This window comes from Centropristis striata, chromosome 8, assembly GCF_030273125.1.
Source record: "Centropristis striata isolate RG_2023a ecotype Rhode Island chromosome 8, C.striata_1.0, whole genome shotgun sequence".
Taxonomy (NCBI): domain Eukaryota; kingdom Metazoa; phylum Chordata; class Actinopteri; order Perciformes; family Serranidae; genus Centropristis; species Centropristis striata.
Window position 1 is genome coordinate 38,148,784 of NC_081524.1, and position 18,660 is coordinate 38,167,443.

At 35.6% G+C, this 18,660-nt stretch overlaps 1 protein-coding gene across 1 annotated transcript in view; it reads left to right on the plus strand.

Moving 5' to 3' along the window:
* The first annotated feature begins 314 nt into the window (after positions 1-314).
* LOC131975753 (trypsin-3) overlaps positions 315-18,660 on the plus strand; it is a 641,927-nt gene continuing 623,581 nt past the window's right edge. Inside the window, exon 1 of the mRNA XM_059338510.1 lies at positions 315-447. The gene's annotated coding sequence lies outside the window, so the exon portion shown is untranslated. The remainder of the gene's footprint in view (positions 448-18,660) is intronic.

The following is an 18,660-nucleotide window of genomic DNA, read 5'->3' on the forward strand; positions in this document are numbered from 1 at the left end:
GAGTTGTTGTTTCCCTTTGCTTCAATTCTTTATACTATGCTGAGCTAACTAGCTGCTAGCCTAGCTCCATGGATTCTTATTAAGTGCTGTTGGAGCTATTTAGTTCTTGTTAGTATTTAGTTGTCTGTTTAGTTTGTTATTAACAATGAGTATTGTTTGATTATTCTAGATGTTTGTTTATTTTGATAATATTTTGTTTTTCTAGTTAATTGTTTAGTTTAATCATCATTATTGTTTAGCATATTTAGTTTACATATTATATTTTGTGTTTTATGGAATTTGGGTTGGCACCGTGGGCACCTGATGTTATATAGGTAGGTTGGTAGGCAGAGAGCCATGTTTCTTTGTTCTTTTGTTTGCTTGCTCGCAATGGATAAAATAAACCTTTGGATCTAACAATCATGCATGGACATCACCTTCTTTGCCTGCGTACACCACACGCTTATGGTGCATCAGTGGCATTTTGATTAAGTTTGTTTTAAGTTTAATTTTGTTATTTTTTCGGACAAAATTGCCACTACAAGTGCACATCCATGAGAATGAAGTTGATCTTCTTATGTAATCCTCACCAAATTACATAGAATTATTTTCTAAATGTTCAGATGTAGCCTGTGCAGTGAAGAACATCAGCATGAGAAAATCCAACTAGTGTTTTCTATTAAGTATTTCATTTTCAGTGCTGAGAGAAAATGACATCTGCCAGATAGATACAGCATGTGCTACCTACTGTGTACATTTGCCATATTGATTGTGCTAGCTAACTATGTACACTGTGTGTTTTAATTTCCCCGTGCCAGGTGGTTGAATTGGCAGTAAAAATGTAGCAGCAATGCCAACACCATGTTCATAAAACATTACATTTCCTTCATTAACACATTACCAAGAGGCACATTTATCTTTCAAGATTGTTGAAATCACTGCAGCAACAAAACTGCTTGATATGTGATAATGGTAATTGTTAACCACAATGTCAACAAAGAAAATGCACAGCACTTAGGATGAATAAACAGCATAATCATTGGATTTTAAAGCACCTTGGAGTTATATAGTAAAGACTAGGGACATATCCTTGACAGGGGACACATTGTAGGTCACGCATCCATAATCCCCTTTTGTTTTTGTGCAGCTCCTCCCTTCTCTCACCTCAAATCCACAAATTAGCTGATAAGTGCGGAGACATTTTGAGCTCCAGATTCTGGCAGAATGACAGCATTAGCAGCTGCCGTTATCTTTAAGTTCAATAAAGCACTGACAAGAGGTTTTCCATGAGTTATCTAGGGAGAGGCAGCGAAGCACAACAGGGGACATCAAGGATGACAATGTTCATCCCAGGTTTTCATTAAGATCTCTGCAGAAAAGCTATGCTTTGCATGGAATATAAGCTGCCTCCCTCTCGTCCTATCATGTACTGAAGCGTGCACCTCCCACTGCTTTTAGATTAACTTTGTATTCCCTCTTTCACTGTCGAAGCAAGGCTTTCATATCATCCCCACCTGGCATGTTGTTAACTCCTTCAGCTGATAAATGCAATTCACAGCTTCCAGTCCTTCTAATTCAGCAATGCTGCACAAGCTACGCCGAGTGAATAAATTAGATTCAACATCTCAAAGTAGTTCAGAAGAGAAACTTGAGAGCAAAGGGTTGTGGAATAGACTTCGATCAGTGTTTATCTCATCTTAGATCTTCCTCACTCTGTTCTCTTTCTGTGTTCTTAAAAAGATTTGGGTTTCACAGACATTTCTATTTTAACTGTCTGTAGAGATACATCATGATGATACAATAGCGCTGTTTATCTACATGACTCATATGTATATTGTACTCATCTCTATTATGAATACAGGAATGACTGCACTTGGATTAGAAGGACTGGACTGAATCATCACTTAACATAAACAAGGAAGAATAACGGGTAAAAAAAGAAACCCTTTACCTTGTAGAATCAGAGACAGATGCACATAAGACAGACCTTCAGAAAGTTCTTTGTGTTACAAGAGTAAATTATCTGTTTTGTGTGGATCTGTTTGTACAAAACTATGTCCTTTCAGTTAGTCACGTCACCCTTGTTACTATATAACTTCTGTAATTTTTGTACATTAATCTGCTTTTTAAGCTGTCTTTTATAATGTCTCACCAAGTTTTTTTGCCCTAAACCTAGATCAGTGGTTTTGTAGCCTTAACTCAATGAAACTGCAGATTTTTTTTCATTAATGTGAACCGTATTTGTATGTATAGCCGCAAAAAGTTCATGTGTTGTTTTGACAAACGCTCATATGGTTTGTTGAACCTGGTCTCACAGGAATCAGTGAAATAGCCATGGATTCGCTTAACTCAAAATCCGTGGAATAGCCACGGAATAACTCAAATTTCCGTGAAACTGACACGGATTTCGCTACAATGCAAGTTAATGACAGTCATATCCCGTCCATGGATATTTGTTCCTATTGGTTTGTTCCAAGTCACGTGACTTTCAAGGTTCCGGCGGTCAGAGCAAAAAACATGGCGGACAGTTTTCTCATTATTAGTGAAAAAATCAATATTTTGACTTAGTTTCTGCATAAAAATGGATTTTGATCACATTTCTAGCGAGAAATATATGTTTTATTTTCTAAATATTCACTCAGTGAATGTACATAATCACTTTGTATGTTGGAATAGCCACGGGATATGACTGTCATTAACTAGCATTGTAGCGAAATCCGTGTCAGTTTCACGGAAATTTGAGTGAATCCGTGGCTATTCCACGGATTCCTGTGAGACCATGTTGGGTTCGTTATGGGCGGTATTGACAAACAACCTATTCTGTCGTTGAGGTTGGTGCCATATTTAATGTCTACGCCAATCTCCAAATACATTTGTAGTATAAATAATTATCCTGAAAAAGCATGGAGATGTGCTATTGCAGTGGGTTTTTGCTGTCGTTTTGCATCTTTGGGACTCCCTGGGTAACTCAATACTGATCTGTATGAGACCACATTAATGGAAGATATCCATCTACAGTATGTGATTCTCTATTAAATGTCATTTTCAATTAAAAGTGTGCCGCTGAACGTTACGACTCCCTCAACTCATTTATGCTCTCATCCTTCTGCCTTTTTCATTACCTTAAGGCTGAGGATGATTCTCCTCTATTAACACTTAACGCGCAAACTATTAGGGGACTTTTACATTAAAACCTCCTGCTTACTGAGGTGAAGGAGGGAAGCTTCTTTATGCTCCGTCATTTGTTCAACTGGGTAAAGTCCTCTGTCACCGATAATTAGACCTCAGAGAGCCGTATAAAGACCTGCAGAAGGGAATGATTGAACAGATTGCCAGGACCCCTGAAAGTGTTTGTGTGACACCAGTGGGAGTGTGTGTGTGCAGACAGACTGGCAGACAGGAAAAGTGGGAAGACAGGAAGCCATTATCCAACATGAATCTCCATTTTTCTACCGCCAGCCGTCTGTCTGTATTCCACTCCAATGAATATCCCACTGATAAAACAATTAGACTGAGAGACAAAACACTGGTTTCAAAGGCATTACTCATGCTTGGCAGTAACATATTTTCCTCAGTTTCACTGCATATTTCATATAGACAAAGTCTTTAATTATGTACTTACACAGTTCACATGAAACATTTATATACTACACAAAACTGAACTGATACTGTAACTACATCATACTATTACAGTAGACAAAACGTCTGCAAAATGTGAGGAATTGTATCCAAGCCTCAGTTGTCTCAGCATGATCGCTCTGCTCAAAGGATGCCTATCAGTCTTGCAGAGGCATTTAGGCCCATTCCTCCTAATGACAGGAGCTACAGGCTGTCCAGGCGGACTGCCCCTCCCCCCACATGACACAGGATGTGATGCGGGACTTCTGATGCATCAGTGGACAGGTCTCATTTGTCTTAGAAAAGGGCATCAGAAATGGCTGAGCCGGTGATGTATCCAAACTCAATTTCCCTGCTGGATGTAACCCTTTCAAGTGTCAGCTGAAGACATGACAAACATCGAACAGTGACGAATATGGAATGCCATTTAAGTCATTTTTAAATAAATAAAAAAAGGATTCAAATAAACAAAATAACATGTCTAAATAAATAAATATGGCTATAAAGTAAAGCTTGAAATAAATAAGTAAATGGTAAAATGGTAAATGGACCTGCACTTATATAGCGCTTTTCTAGTCGCTTTGTGACCACTCAAAGCTCTTTACACTACAGACTGTGCTAATTCACCCTTTCAAACACTCATTCATACTGGTGGCAGAGGCTACCCTAAACGGCCCCACCTGCCACCATTGGGAATTCATTCACACACCGATGAACGCAGCATCTGGAGCAATTTGGGGTTCAGTATGTTGCTCAAGGATACTTCGACATGTAGGCTGCGATGGTCAGGGATCGATCCACCAACCCTTCGGTTATAAGTGTGACAATAAATATATAAATAAATGTACATTTTTAAAAGGACGACTTTCCGGAATGCGCTTCATGGAGGAGCAGCAAACGTATGGTAGCCCCCTTTTTTTGCATAAATTTGCTGAGTTTTTATGTATTTTTTATAATATTTTTGATGGATACTTCTGTGAGAGAGAAGAGTTTATTCAAGAGAGGAGCTTCTTTCACTGAAACGGAGGTTCAGGACACCATCACCCTATTCCAGCTGAGTTGAAGAGGTGTTTTCGTGGTTGCCGTGCTGGTGCAAAAGTTAAGGTTTGGAAATGGAGATATAAGTCTTTTCTGCCGTCAGTCATTAGGGGAATGTCAACTCTCTGCCCAACAAGACTGATGAACTGGAGATACTGGTGAAGACTCAGGAAGTATACCGTGAGTGTAGTCTCTTGTGTTTTACTGAAACGTGGTTCAATCAAAACATCTCAGACTCCAATGTGGATCTACTGGCTTCACTCTCATAAGATCAGACAGAGATGCTAAAGCTATTCGCAAGAAGAAAGGTGGGGGCTTTATTTGTGAACCAGAGATGGTGCAGTCCTGCACATGTTACTGTCAAGGAGAAGATGTGCTGTCCAGACATTAAATTATTGGCAGTTAGTATGAGACCATATTATGTACCAAGAGAGTTCAGTCATATCATAACAATACTTACAATAAAATACTGCTGAAGTTCCATGTGAAGTTCTACATGACCTCGTTGCTAGGATACAAACTAAACACCCAGAAGCATTCTTGATCATATCAGGAGACTTCAATCATGTTTCTCTTTCCTCTCACCCGACTGGATTTACACAGTTCGTTAATTGTCCTACCAGGGAAAATAAAACCCTTGATCTGCCGTATGCTAATGTCAAACAAGCTTACAGAGCTACTGCCTTGCCCCCAATAGGACGATTGGACCACAACTTAGTTCTTCTGGGGACTTGTTACAAACCCTGTGTGTGGAGGCAGCCTACAACTAAACTCACAGTCAGGAAATGGACACCAGAGGCAACTGAGGCTCTAAAGGACTGCTTTGAGTGTACGGTCTGGAATGCGTTGCTGGAAACAGAGGAGAACAGTTTGGACATTGACAGACAGGTTGACTGCTTTACTGATTACATCAACTTCTGTAGAGACACGGTCATACCCACTAGGACTGCACGCTGTTTCCACAATAACAAACCTTGGATTACTAGTGATTTAGAGGCAATCCTCAATGAGAAGAAGGCAGCTTTTAGAGATGGTGACAAAGCACGGCTCAAACAAGTACAATATAAGTTGAAGAAGAGACTAAAGATGGGAAAGGTGGAATACAAGAAGAAACAGAAATCTACATGTTGGTTGGAGCCAGGTTGGACACACTGGAGGAGGTGGTGGAGACAGGCACTGTCAAGATGTTCCATCCTGAAACATCCAGATCATCCGCTACACAAAACCTTTATGGACTAAAATAACAGCAGTGGAGGACTCCTCTCTCTCTGTTGCAGGACGGAGAGATTCAAAAGATCCTTCGCTCCTACAGCCATCAGACTGTCTCATTCTAACAGAGATTCTACCAGACTAACAGAATTTCCCCTCGGGGATAAATAAAGTAATTTTGATTTGATTGATTTGATTTGATTTATTTATTTCAGTCGATTTGTTTTATAATTCTAGTTCCATAATGCAATATGAAATAAATGTCCTCTGAAATCAATAAATTAATGTGGCATAATTAAATAAAAATGACCTTTTATCATTCCCATAAATAGATAAATAGCGAATTCTGAATAAAATTCCCTTGAAATAAATAAATGTGTTATTATTTATTTTTCTATCTGGATTTATTTAATAGATCATTTTATTTATTGTATTTTTTTAATTTAAAATTTACTTGAAACAGCTACTTTTGTCCAAAGATGCCTACTGTATGTAAAGAAGAACAGCTTGTTTCAAATTAAATAATGAAAGCTTTCTACCTTTAGTAAAAACTAAATTGTTTGCTAAATTGTTTTACATTTTAAAGCAAGCCAGCAATACTAATAGGATTTTCTTTAAGACCTCAAACTGTAATTATGAACTGCTTTATGATCCAGACAGAAACACTTTCCTGTAAAAAAAAAAAAAAGCAATTATCTCACTGCATAACTGCCATATATTAACATATAAAAAGAAAATCGAAGGGAGACCTATGCTGGGGGAAACCAGTGTGAGGCCAATAGTTTGCGATCTTCATCACAACAGCATTGAAGTGCATGTAAACAGGCTGCAGCGGGAGCACGATGAGAAAGGATGGGAAAGTAATTTCATCTTCTGTCCCTTCTACCAGCAGTGCCACCGCGGCTCTGAGTGCCCCTGGCACATTGATTCAGAGATGAAGGGGGAGCCTCGGCAGCAGCGTGATCCTAAACGCGATGACACAGGACTCTGTGGCTGATTCTTTGGACAGGTGCATGCTGGGTGATTTATGTGCGCGTCCTTTCGCAGGTCCCCAGGAGCAAATATTGACTGTTTATTTCTCCAAGCTCAAGGCAACGGGGAGGCAGCAATTTCTTTATTTTTGGACCTTAGATAAATTGAACCCCGCAAGATGCAAACGCACCTGACAGGGAGCAATTTTTTTTCAGCCTTCCCATCCCCCCAACATGTGAAAATGGAGAAGCAACTTAATAGCGGACATTATTGATTTGTCATTCCTCTTCTCAGACATCTATACACAACAGGGACATTTCAATTACATAGGAGCTTTCCGATTGCTTTTCCAATCAGGTCTCCACCAGGACAGGCTACCTGCTGGTGATCAATGACGGACACCGACCAATATGCCTGCATGCTATAGCCCCTGTATCGATTCATATGCCGTATTTTCCACCTATAGGATGAAATGACAACCTAAAGGGACAGTTAATCCCCAAATCAAAAACACATATTTTTTCTCTCACCTGTAGTGCTATTTGTCAATTTAGATTTTGTTGGTGTGAGTTATTGAGTGTTGGAGATATTGCCAGTAGAAATGTCTGCCTTTTCTCATATATTTTTGTTTGTACGCTTGTGTGTATCTATGTGAATCGGTATGGAGTACAGATATGCAAGTGTTGATACACAGAACTGATACCATGAAATTAGTCTGAAGGAAACAGGTAGTTTTGAGTTTGAGTTTTGATTTTGATTTCTGACCTGTTAATATTATTTAAAGAAGTGGGGTGGGTTTGAACAAGTTTTTACTTCTTCCCACCCCTTTTCAAATATGTTGTGGCATTTTTATAGAGTGCTTGGCGGCCTTATCAGTGCAGGAGTCACTAGGACTGACTCCTGTTGATGCATTATTATTATTGTATTGTTGTTGCATATTTGAAATAAATCATTCAAATAAAAAAAAAAAATATATATATAATGCAACAAGATGGCTCTCGAAATGGTGCTCAAAAGGGGCAGGAAAATAAATTTAAAAAAACTTGGTAACACTTTACAATAACCATCTAAGTGATGTTTATAGATGGTTTATAAACCAATTATTATTAACCATTTACAAAATTCTATTCATATTTAATCTTTAAGTGTTTTCAAGCAATTTCTTAAAGGTATACGAATCATTTTGAAATTATTTACATACTTAATATGGTGTTAAAAATGTTATGAGTGTAAAGCTATTAATAAAGTAATGATTATGTTTGTTTATGGTAAAGAAATCTATTTGGCATTTATAAATTATAGTTCAACATTATTACATTTTCTATTCACCATTCTAAATGGCCTATATATGGTTTATAAATGATGATTAAACATAAATAAACTACCTGTTTACCATTTATAAATGACGGTTACTGTAAAGTGTTACCAAAAACTTAATTGCAGTGTCTTCCTCCAGAAATCATGACCCGTGAATTTTTTTTAGGCTTGTGCAGCGCGAAATGTTAATATCAGAGACTGTCCTGGCGCCAAAATAGGACCCCATGTCTACATGTGAAGGAAGCAGCGGCCTCAAGTGGCTATAGTAACTATGAATGTCAGAAGTCAAGTGAAGTGACATAAAGGAGTGTAAAAATGAAGGGGGAAGTGACGATATGGGGTATAAAGAATGATATGGTCCACTTAGGGAGGGCAGGAAGGACAGAACAAAGAGAGGACTTAAATCTACACTGTAAAAAAAAAAAAATCTGTTTAATTCACGGTAAAATACCGGCAGCTGTGGTTGCCAGAACATCACCGTAAAAAATACAGTGAGCGTATGTAAATGTAAATATCAGCAAAAACTGTAATTTATACAGAACAATCCAATTACTTTTAGGATAATTGTGTCATCGTGGTATTTCTCTATTAACTTTACATGGAAATTTTATATTTTTACAGCAAAACTGTGTGTTTTCTACAGTTTATGGCGGTAGAATTTAAAGTTTTACACTATTCTTTGATTTACAGTAATTAAAAGTATCTACTACGGTGATGTACAATGTTTAATTTCACGACCTATTTTTGATGCAATTTGACAGTTTTTTACTGTAATTTCCACAAACATTTTTTACAGTGTAGGAGAACAGTGTTTGTGTAGCTGTTAAAACCAAAATAATTTAATGTTATTTGAAGTAATGCAACTCAAATTTCATGTGTTTACTTTACATCAATTACCTACCTTATTCCCAGCAGTAACCTGCATTTATTTTACTTTTTTAACACCTAACCTTGTCCTTTTTTTAGTCCACAGCTTAAAAAAAAGTAGTTGTGTTGCCTAAACCTAACCAAGCTGCAACCACTTTACAAGCTTGATTATCTCGAGTAACTGGGGCATGATCTGTTTCTGAAATAAGACATTACTGTTGAGTTCTTAAATGTATTTTTCTTTGTGCTTTGTTGAACATTAAATGCAGGTTCTGTATGACAGCCGGTCTGACACAAGGACATAGTGAAGGTTAGGTTAAGAGTAGATTTCTGCCATCAAAACCCTGTTAGCAGACATATGAAAGCTTAATTGGAAATATCTCCTTGGATCGTCCTTTAAGGACATTATATATATATATGCTCATATATATACTCAAGAATGTAAGATGCCAAACACACCATGTTCACTCCGGAGGGTCCTGTTTCTCCCTCTTTAATTTGCCCTTTACTGGGAAATGGACTGCACAGGTTTTTCTCAACAAACTCCGCTCCTGGGGGAAATTGTGTTTAGCGTTATCGGTGGGAGATACACAGGCTCAGTCAGCCAGAACAAACAATTATTGTACAGAGGGCAGAGCTGGGGTGTCCGCATGGAACCGGCCCCACATGCTTATATTACTGAATCCAAAAGTAATAGAATGAGGATTATACATTACTGAATAATGAGGATCAGAGAGAGCGGCTCCTTATTCTGTATTATGTATTAATATTTCACCTCTTTCACACCTGTGTGTGCTATCTTTTCTTTGTGCTTCAATATCTATTACATTCCTGCATATATAGACAGTCAGTGGCATAGTGAAATACTGCAAATAGAAATTAAATAGGTGAAGACAGCAGTATATTTACTCCTCTGGCTTTGAGAATGTGTGCATCTTACCTACTGCACTGGAGGGAAAAAGTCAGAGAGATAAACTGTAGATAACATGGACGGAGAGATTCAAAAGATCCTTCGCTCCTACAGCCATCACGCTGTCTCATTCTTCTAGAGCAGCTGTTCTCAACCTTGGGGTCGGGACCCCAATTGGGGTCGCAAGATGATTTTTGGGGGTCACCAAATCATTTTGGAAGTCAGCTCTGTCTCCACAGTGTTAAAATGTTCATGTGTGTTCGTCTTTTTGGTCACTTAATGTCTTTTTTTTTTGTCATTTTGTGGTTTTTTTTGCTCATTTTGTGTTCTTTTTAGTCATTTTGTGTCTTTTTTTAGTCATTTTGGGTCTTTTCTGGTCATTTTGTGTCTTGTTTTTGTCATTTTGTGTCTTTCTTTGGTAATTTTTTTTCTTTTTGTAGTCATTTTGTGTCTTTTTCTAGTCATTTTGTGTCTTTCTTTGGTAATTTTTTTTCTTTTTGGGGTTATTTTGTTTCTTTTTTTGGTCATTTTTGGTCAATTTGTGTCTTTTCTGGTCATTTTGTGTCTTTTTTGGTCATTTTGTGTCTTTTCTGGTCATTTTGTGTCTTTTTTGGTCATTTTGTGTCTTTTCTGGTCAATTTGTGTCTTTTTTTGGTCATTTTGTGTCTTTACTGATCATTTTGTGTCTTGTTTTTGTCATTTTGTGGTCATTTTGTGTCTTTTTTTGTCATTTTGTGTCTTGTTTTTGTCATTTTGTGGTCATTTTGTGTCTTTTTTTGTCATTTTGTGTATTTTTTTTGTCATTTTGTTTCTTTTTAATGGTCATTTTTGGTCAATTTGTGTCTTTTTTTGGTTATTTTGTGTCTTTTTTTTGGTCATTTTGTGTCTTTTCTGGTCATTTTGTGTTTTTTTTGGTCATTTGTTTACTTTTTTTGGTCATTTTGTTTCTTTTTCGGGTGAGGGGGGGTCGCGGACAATATGCATGTTAAATTGGGGGTCGCGACTCAAAAAGGTTGAGAGCTACTGTTCTAGAGACTCGCATTATGAAATAAATGTCCCCTGAAATCAATAAATTAATGTGGCATAATTAAATAAAAATTACCTTTTATAATTCCCATGAATAGATAAATAGAGAATTCTGAATAAAATTCCCTTGAAATAAATAAATGTGTTATTATTTATTTTTCTATCTGGATTTATTTAATAGATAATTTCATTTATTGTATTTTTTTAATTTAAAATGTACTTGAAACAGCTACTTTTGTCCAAAGATGCCTACTGTATGTAAAGAAGAACAGCTTGTTTCAAATTAAATAATGAAAGCTTTCTACCTAAGTAAAAATTAAATTGTTTGCTAAATTGTTTTACATTTTAAAGCAAGCCAACAATACTAATAGGATTTTCAGGTAACACTTTACAATAAACATCATTTATAAATGGTAAACAGATAGTTTATTAATGTTTAATCATCATTTATAAACAGTTTATAGGCCATTTAGAATGGTAAATAGATAATTTATTACTGTTTAACTACGTAAATAATGTATAAATGGCTAATGGATGGTATATTAATGTACATTTATAATTAATTTACAATTAACAAACAATTAAATTATAATTAATAGTTTTAGTTTCACTCATTATTACACTTTTAACACCATATTTAGTATGTTAATGATTTTGAAATGATTCATATACCTTTAAGAAATTGGTTGAAACCATTTAAAGATTAAATATGTATAGCACTTTGTAAATGGTTAATAATTGGTTTATAAACCATCTATAAACATCACTTAGATGGTTATTGTAAAGTGTTACTGATTTTCTTTAAGACCTCAAACTGTAATTATGAACTGCTTTATGATCCGGACAGAAACACTTTCCTGTAAAAAAAAAATACTGCAAATAGAAATTAAATAGGTGAAGACAGCAGTATATTTACTCCTCTGGCTTTGAGAATGTGTGCATCTTACCTACTGCACTGGGGGGAAAAGTCAGAGATAAACTGTGGATAACATCGAAAAACAAAAGCCAGGAGTGCATTGTTCATCCAGAGGTTTGCCTTGTTTTATAAATGCATCGAATTACACTGTAATATACACCACAACAATATTTGTTTCTCTGCCTGATTTTCTTTTATGCAGCTTTTTTGTTGACACTCTTCATGTTAATCAACAGAGAAGCAAGAGACTAAATTATGCTCTTGATCATTAACATTCATGGTCTAGTCCGTGTAGACGAGGCAGTGTTCTGAAACTCTGCTGTTTTCCTTGTTTCATAATTAACCAGGAGTGCTCATTAGAAAAGAGGGAGTCGTTTGGGAACTGTCACAGGTCTGTTCTCAGGGCCAGACTGAGGTAAAACACCCTGTGAGCCTTTATGTGTCACTAGCAAACAATGAAAAAGAATGTGATTGTTTCAAATGCGCTTTTTGTGTTTTTAAAAAAAACCCTGAAAGGTTTTTGCTTTGTTTGATATAATGGGGGATTGGAGTTATGTGCAGGCTGTTCTCATTTTAGTGTTCTTGCATATTTCGTAGATAACCCACTCATTTTGTTTCCTTTTTTGTTAATTTTGTGTCTTATTTTGGTCTTATTTTGGGGGTCGCCACTGTGGTAAAGAGTTCATGTGTTAATTTGTTTTAGTCTTTGGTCATTTAATGTCTTTTTTGGGTCACTTTGTGCCTTTTTTGGTGATTTTGTGTCTTTTTTGGCCAATTTTGTGTGTTTTTTGGTAATTTTGTGTCTTTTTTTTGTCATTTTGTTTCCTTTTTTGGTAATTTTGTGTCTTTTTTTGTCATTTTGTGTCTTTTTTTTTGTCATTTTGAGTCTTTCTTTTGGTCATTTAGTGTCTTTTTTGGTCATTTAGTTTCCTTTTTTGGTCATTTTGTGTCTTTTTTGGGTGATCTGAACTGTGCGTGTGAGATTGTGTTCAGTGAGCGGGGGTCGCGGACAACATGTATGTTAAATTGGGGGTCGCGACTCAAAAAGGTTGAGAAGTACTGGTATAAAGAACGAGAAAGTCTGCTAACAGAGAGGTCAGGGTCAATCGATGGGTCAAAAACCAGACTGTGAAACCAGAAGTAAATGTTGTTATTGAATGTATGTATGGAAGAATTTATTGTCATGTTTCACAACATGTACCAGGTTCCGTATGACCGTACGACCATTTCACATTTGATAGAAGAGTCATATTTCGTAAGATATGATAAGAACTGTTGTATGATGTGTTGCTTCCTGGGTGTATTTATTTTCAATTAATCTAATACTGTTTAATACTATGTTGAATACTATGAAGTTAAGCCTGAATTTTGTTTATCGTATGAAAAGTCTGGTTCATTCCTGCTCAAAACTGACAAATATTGCCAAAATCAACACAATTAAAAGTATCAAGTGCTGATTGATCAACTTGTCTGTCTACAATAAAGATGCTGGCGATTGCCGGATATCTTCTTTATCTTGAATTGGCAGCAGCACCATCGACAATGGCTGATAATAAGACTTTGATGCTGAAGTTTGATACCTTTCCTCTCCCTCTTCCTGTCTGTTCCCTGATGGTGAAGACAATGTATAATTCAGGAGACTAGAATTCAGTCAAATCAGCTCTTATTGTTTCCCTCTCTGTGGTTTGTGTGGTTGCCATGGTCACAGTTCGAGCGGTGGCAACAAGTTGCAAAAAAAGTAAATTTATTCTTGGGAAAAACCTTGGAAGGTGTAGAAGTAGTAGAAAAACACCTAATGGTCTGCTTGTTACATTTTCTAATGGAGCTTTCAGTCACATCTCATGGCTTTCATCAGCCATTATTATATTATATTCAATGACCTTAAAGAGGTATAAATACTTCATTTTTATATATAAAAACACATTATGTTGGTGGTGTCCTAGTGTTTCACTAGTAGAGCTTATACCACTCTGTCATTCTGTCATTCTCAAAAGTAGTCCAATGTCCAAAATAATAATATTAAAATCACATTATTTATATATATATATATATATATATATATATATATATATATCAAAAGTTTTAGAACACACCAACTTTTCCAGAATTTAATTGAAAATTATGCAGTTTAATGTCTCAGTGTACTCTGAAATTAATGCACATTTGCAACATTTAAAATTCTTTATTGAGCATGATAGTGTTTTGAAAGTAAAAAAAAGATTCAAAATCACATTTTATGTTGGACTAAAGGACTAAAAAAAGACACAAAATGACAAAAAAAGGCACAAAATGACAAAAAAAGACACCAAAAGACACACGACTAAAAAAAGGCACAAAATGACAAAAAAAAAGACACAAAATGACCAAAAAAAGACACAAAATGACTAAAAAAAGACACCAAAAGACACAAAATGACTAAAAAAAGACACAAAATGACAAAAAAAATACACAAAATGACAAAAAAAGACACAAAATGACTTACAAAGACATGAAAAGATTTTTTAAAAAATGGACAAAATAGCCCACGACTCCATAGAGTTAAGTTGTTAACCCATTTCTTGTTCCCTGAAAAAGGCCTACTTGTATAATTCTGAAATGTACATTATTTTTCAGTTTTGGTTAAGCTTACCTTTTTTTATTTACCTCTGGCAGTTCACCACTTACCTTTGGACCCTTTCAAGCTGTTCATTTGACTTGAACTGCTTGAATTTTTAATAAAAAACTGGAAAAAAATATGGGCAATACATACAGCTCACTGCATCCTCTGACTGTATAGTATATATACTTGTTATTTATGTATAAAGAGGTTAAATTAAAGTATTAATATAAACGTTGCCTGTCTCATTGTGGCTAAAGATCTAAACACTTTTAGTGCATTTCACTGGAGTGCTGACAGTTTTACTTTGGCCTCCAGTACATCTTTTTAATATCTTTTTAATTATATTTAAAACATTCAATTGTAACTTCCTATAACATTGCTTCATATTTAATCCAGCTCCACTTAGTGCTCCTTCACAAAAACACATTAAATGTTCCGTAGTCTTGTTTATATCCTGCTTTTATTGAGCAATTTTATTATTCTATTTTATTGTGTGCATTTGTGAAGCACTTTGTAACCGTGGCTTTAAGTGCTCCATAAATAAATCCCATGTTGTTGTTTTTTTTTTACTTTATTTTGATTTTAGATTTAGCTCATGCCAACAGAAACAAAAAACAGAATGTTTGGAACGCTTTCTGTTTATTTTCCAGGATTTTGATGGGGGGGAGGATGCTGATTTAACAGATACACTCTGCCAACCGCTGTGGAGCGATCACTCTCAGAAATACACAACAGTGACAGAAACCATCTGGCCGACAGAGAGAAGAGCACAGACATCCTACAGAGTGTTTACCTGCTTTCTGTTTCCCTCTCTCCCTCCTTTCATCCTGGCCACTTATGTAGCTTCTGAAGTGGCTACATCAAGAACCTGCATGGATCCAGATAATACTTCTACTGTAACGCCAATGTTAGAAGGCATTTAAACACCCACACACACACACACACACACACACACACACACACACATTCTTGTACTTCTACCTTTGTGAGGCCCCTCATTGGAATAGTGAATTCCCTATCAAGGTTATAATAGTTTTGGATTTCTCATTAGTTTTAGTTTTAATTTTGTTGTGAATTTTTGTTTTCAAATTCAGTTAGATTTAATGAGTTTTTAGAGTGAGTTTGCTAGTTTTAGTTTAGTATTTATTTTATGAAATGCTTAGTTTTAGTTTAGTTTTTATTAGTTGTAGTTTTTTGTAATGGGGTATCTGTTGGGTGGGAGATTAAAAGAGGTCACAGGAAATTTTGCCTTTATTTCCTTTGCCTTATCCATCTTCATTACGTATGAAAAAAGTTGACAAAGAGGAAAATGAAGGACATTTTCACTATGATTTTAGTTAGTTTTGTAACCACACAATACAGTTTTAGTAAATTATATTATCATGTAATATTTAACCCTTAAAACAAGGTCTGAAATCTCAAAGAAGCCTTTAAAGAAGTGAGGACCGGCCGAAATGTCCTCACTTTGCAAAAATGTCCTCACTCTGTTGGTTAAAAATGTGTTGTGGTCCCCACTATGTAGGAAGTACAAGAACACACACACACACAAACTAACTTTTTCCCCATGTGATCCCTGTATTCCTCACCATGAAACTAGTTTGACAAACAAATGGCAGACTCTCACCCATCATGAGAATGGGGTTTGTGTCCAGTGTGAATAACATTTTTAACATAACTTAGATTTTTAACCCTTTATCAGGCGAAGAACTCTATTTGGTAACTTCAGTGGATATTAAAATGGGGTCCCCATGTCTCTCTGTTTGGTCGTAGAACCACATGGACTTGTACGAGGAGAACTTGATTATGACGGCTTATTAAGTGTCATATTAAGTATGAATGAAAATAAAAATGCAAACGGGGTTTACTAGATTAAAGTGCCAAATCTACAAGAAAAAAAATGTGTAGATTTAAGAGATTTAAAGTGGCAAATCTGCTCGAAAAAAGTCGCAGATTTACTAGAAAAAAGTGGGAAAAAACACTTTTTCAACACTTTAAATCTCATAAATCTGCACATTTTTTCTCGTAGATTTGACACCTTAATCTCGTAAACTTTTTTTCTCAAAATATTATTAGTATGCTAAGTATAAGTTAACACACTGCCAAGATATCGATGGCCCGATCCAGCCACACTGAGCTTCATTGCGGCTCTTTAAACCTCTGGGTAACGTCAGACACTACTTCCATATTTTATTCAGTCTATCTATATCATTCTTTGAGAATGAACAAGCAGAAAAATTTAACAAGGAGCACATTGAGGAGTACTTTGCAGTGCACATATGCATTGTGACTGTGTGCAGCTACTGTAGAGTTTTACTAGTTTCTACATCTCTGTGTTGTCTGCCACCGTGGTGCTATATGCTGCTGTTATTTCATTAAAAAGTGGCAGGTTATTTCATTTCTGTATATTAATAGTGCTTGTTGCACCCACCGTGGTGTCCACAGCTGTTTTTATTTATTGTCTGTAATTTTTTTTAAATTGAGTTTTATCCTCTTTCTGTTTAATTCCAGTGAGGCTACACAGAAGAAGGCTTTTGTAGTATATGTGTATGTATGTATATATATATATATAAATATATATATATATAATTTCAGTGGTGTGTAAAGGCTGTGAACTGCTATCTAAAGACACAAGGGCCCAGTGGTGTGGTGTGTTGAAAAGTGTATTTTGTGGCCTGAATATCTTCTTTAATTTAACAGTATATCATGTATTACATATATTCTTAACCTCCTCCATGCTCCACGCCATCTTTAAAGATATCTTTTAGAACATGCATTTTATCTGACCTACTTTTCGCTTTTATCTGAGTACATTTTTACATAGCATAGTCAGTTTTATATTCTAGTACCCTCCATGCCTGGTTATGCATACAGTATTCACATTATTAATAAGTGTCCCAGGTTGGGGTGTCACAATTCTGAAATCCAGGATTCGATTAGACTTTGGTGAGGATGCGATTAAATTTTTTTGGTTTTATGCCATTACGACTGTCATTTAAATGTTAACTTCAACAAATAGGCTACATGGTATCAAGTGTGATATAGGTGCCATATTTTTGGAGTGTACCACAATAAGATAGATAGATAGATAGATATATAGATTATACTGATGATATGATGGCAACAATGCTATGGTGACTATGGTGAATAATAGTACAGTATATAGTATATAATTTGTAATAATAAATAAATAGTAACAATATAAAATTAATTATAAATAATTAAAAATTAAAATAATTATAAATAATTACAAATAAAATATGATATATAATATATAAATATATAATAATAGTAATAATAATAATAAATAAGGCCGGTATAATAATAATAGTAGTATATTACAGTATATAGTAATAATAATAGTAATGTCAGCAACAGTATATATAATAATAATATATATATAATAATAATTGTAATAATATTAATAACATAGCAATGTGTCGTGCTTAGATTTAGTGCATAAATTTAGTGCATTTCAGTAATGTTGGTTCTGGCAGAGATAGATGAATTTTATAGTCTTATTGCAGAAGGAAGGAACGACTTTCTGTATCGTTCCTTGGAACACCGGGGTTGAATGAGTCTGTGGCTGAATTAAGGCTTTATAGTCAATTTTCTGAATCCATTTATTCTCCTTTTGATGAGTCAAAAATTATCATAAAATATCAGAATTTCATGCAGATATGTGAGCCATCTGCAGTTTCACTGTACCGGCCATGTTTACTCAGACTTGCATGACTTAATCTCTAAAAGATGTGTGTGCTGTATAGGAAGTAATAAAAAGCTTAAGGTTTCCCTTAAAATAACTGATCCCGAGTGTAAAGACAGTGAATTGATATCTTCCCGTCTTACCAACTTTAACAAAGTTTGTTTTCTGTTCTGCACTGAGTCTTCTTCATCCCAGAAGCCCATGTATAACTTATTACAAGGACAAGGTCACTGTCCTAACAAACTGTGAGCACACTTTCTTTCCCTTCACAGTAAATAATAGAGAAATGTTACTTTGCAAGACACAGTGTTGTCCTGTACAATTAGGAGATAAAACACACACTTACCGCAGCAAGAAGAGAAAACAAGCAGAACAGGTGAAGTGCTGCATTCATGGTCAAACCCTCATGTTTGTGTTTTTACAAATAAAACTTTTTTTTTTGTGCGTGTGGAGGAGGAGATTGTCCCCCGGTGACTTCCTGTGAGCCAAGGAGAGCTGAAGCAGAT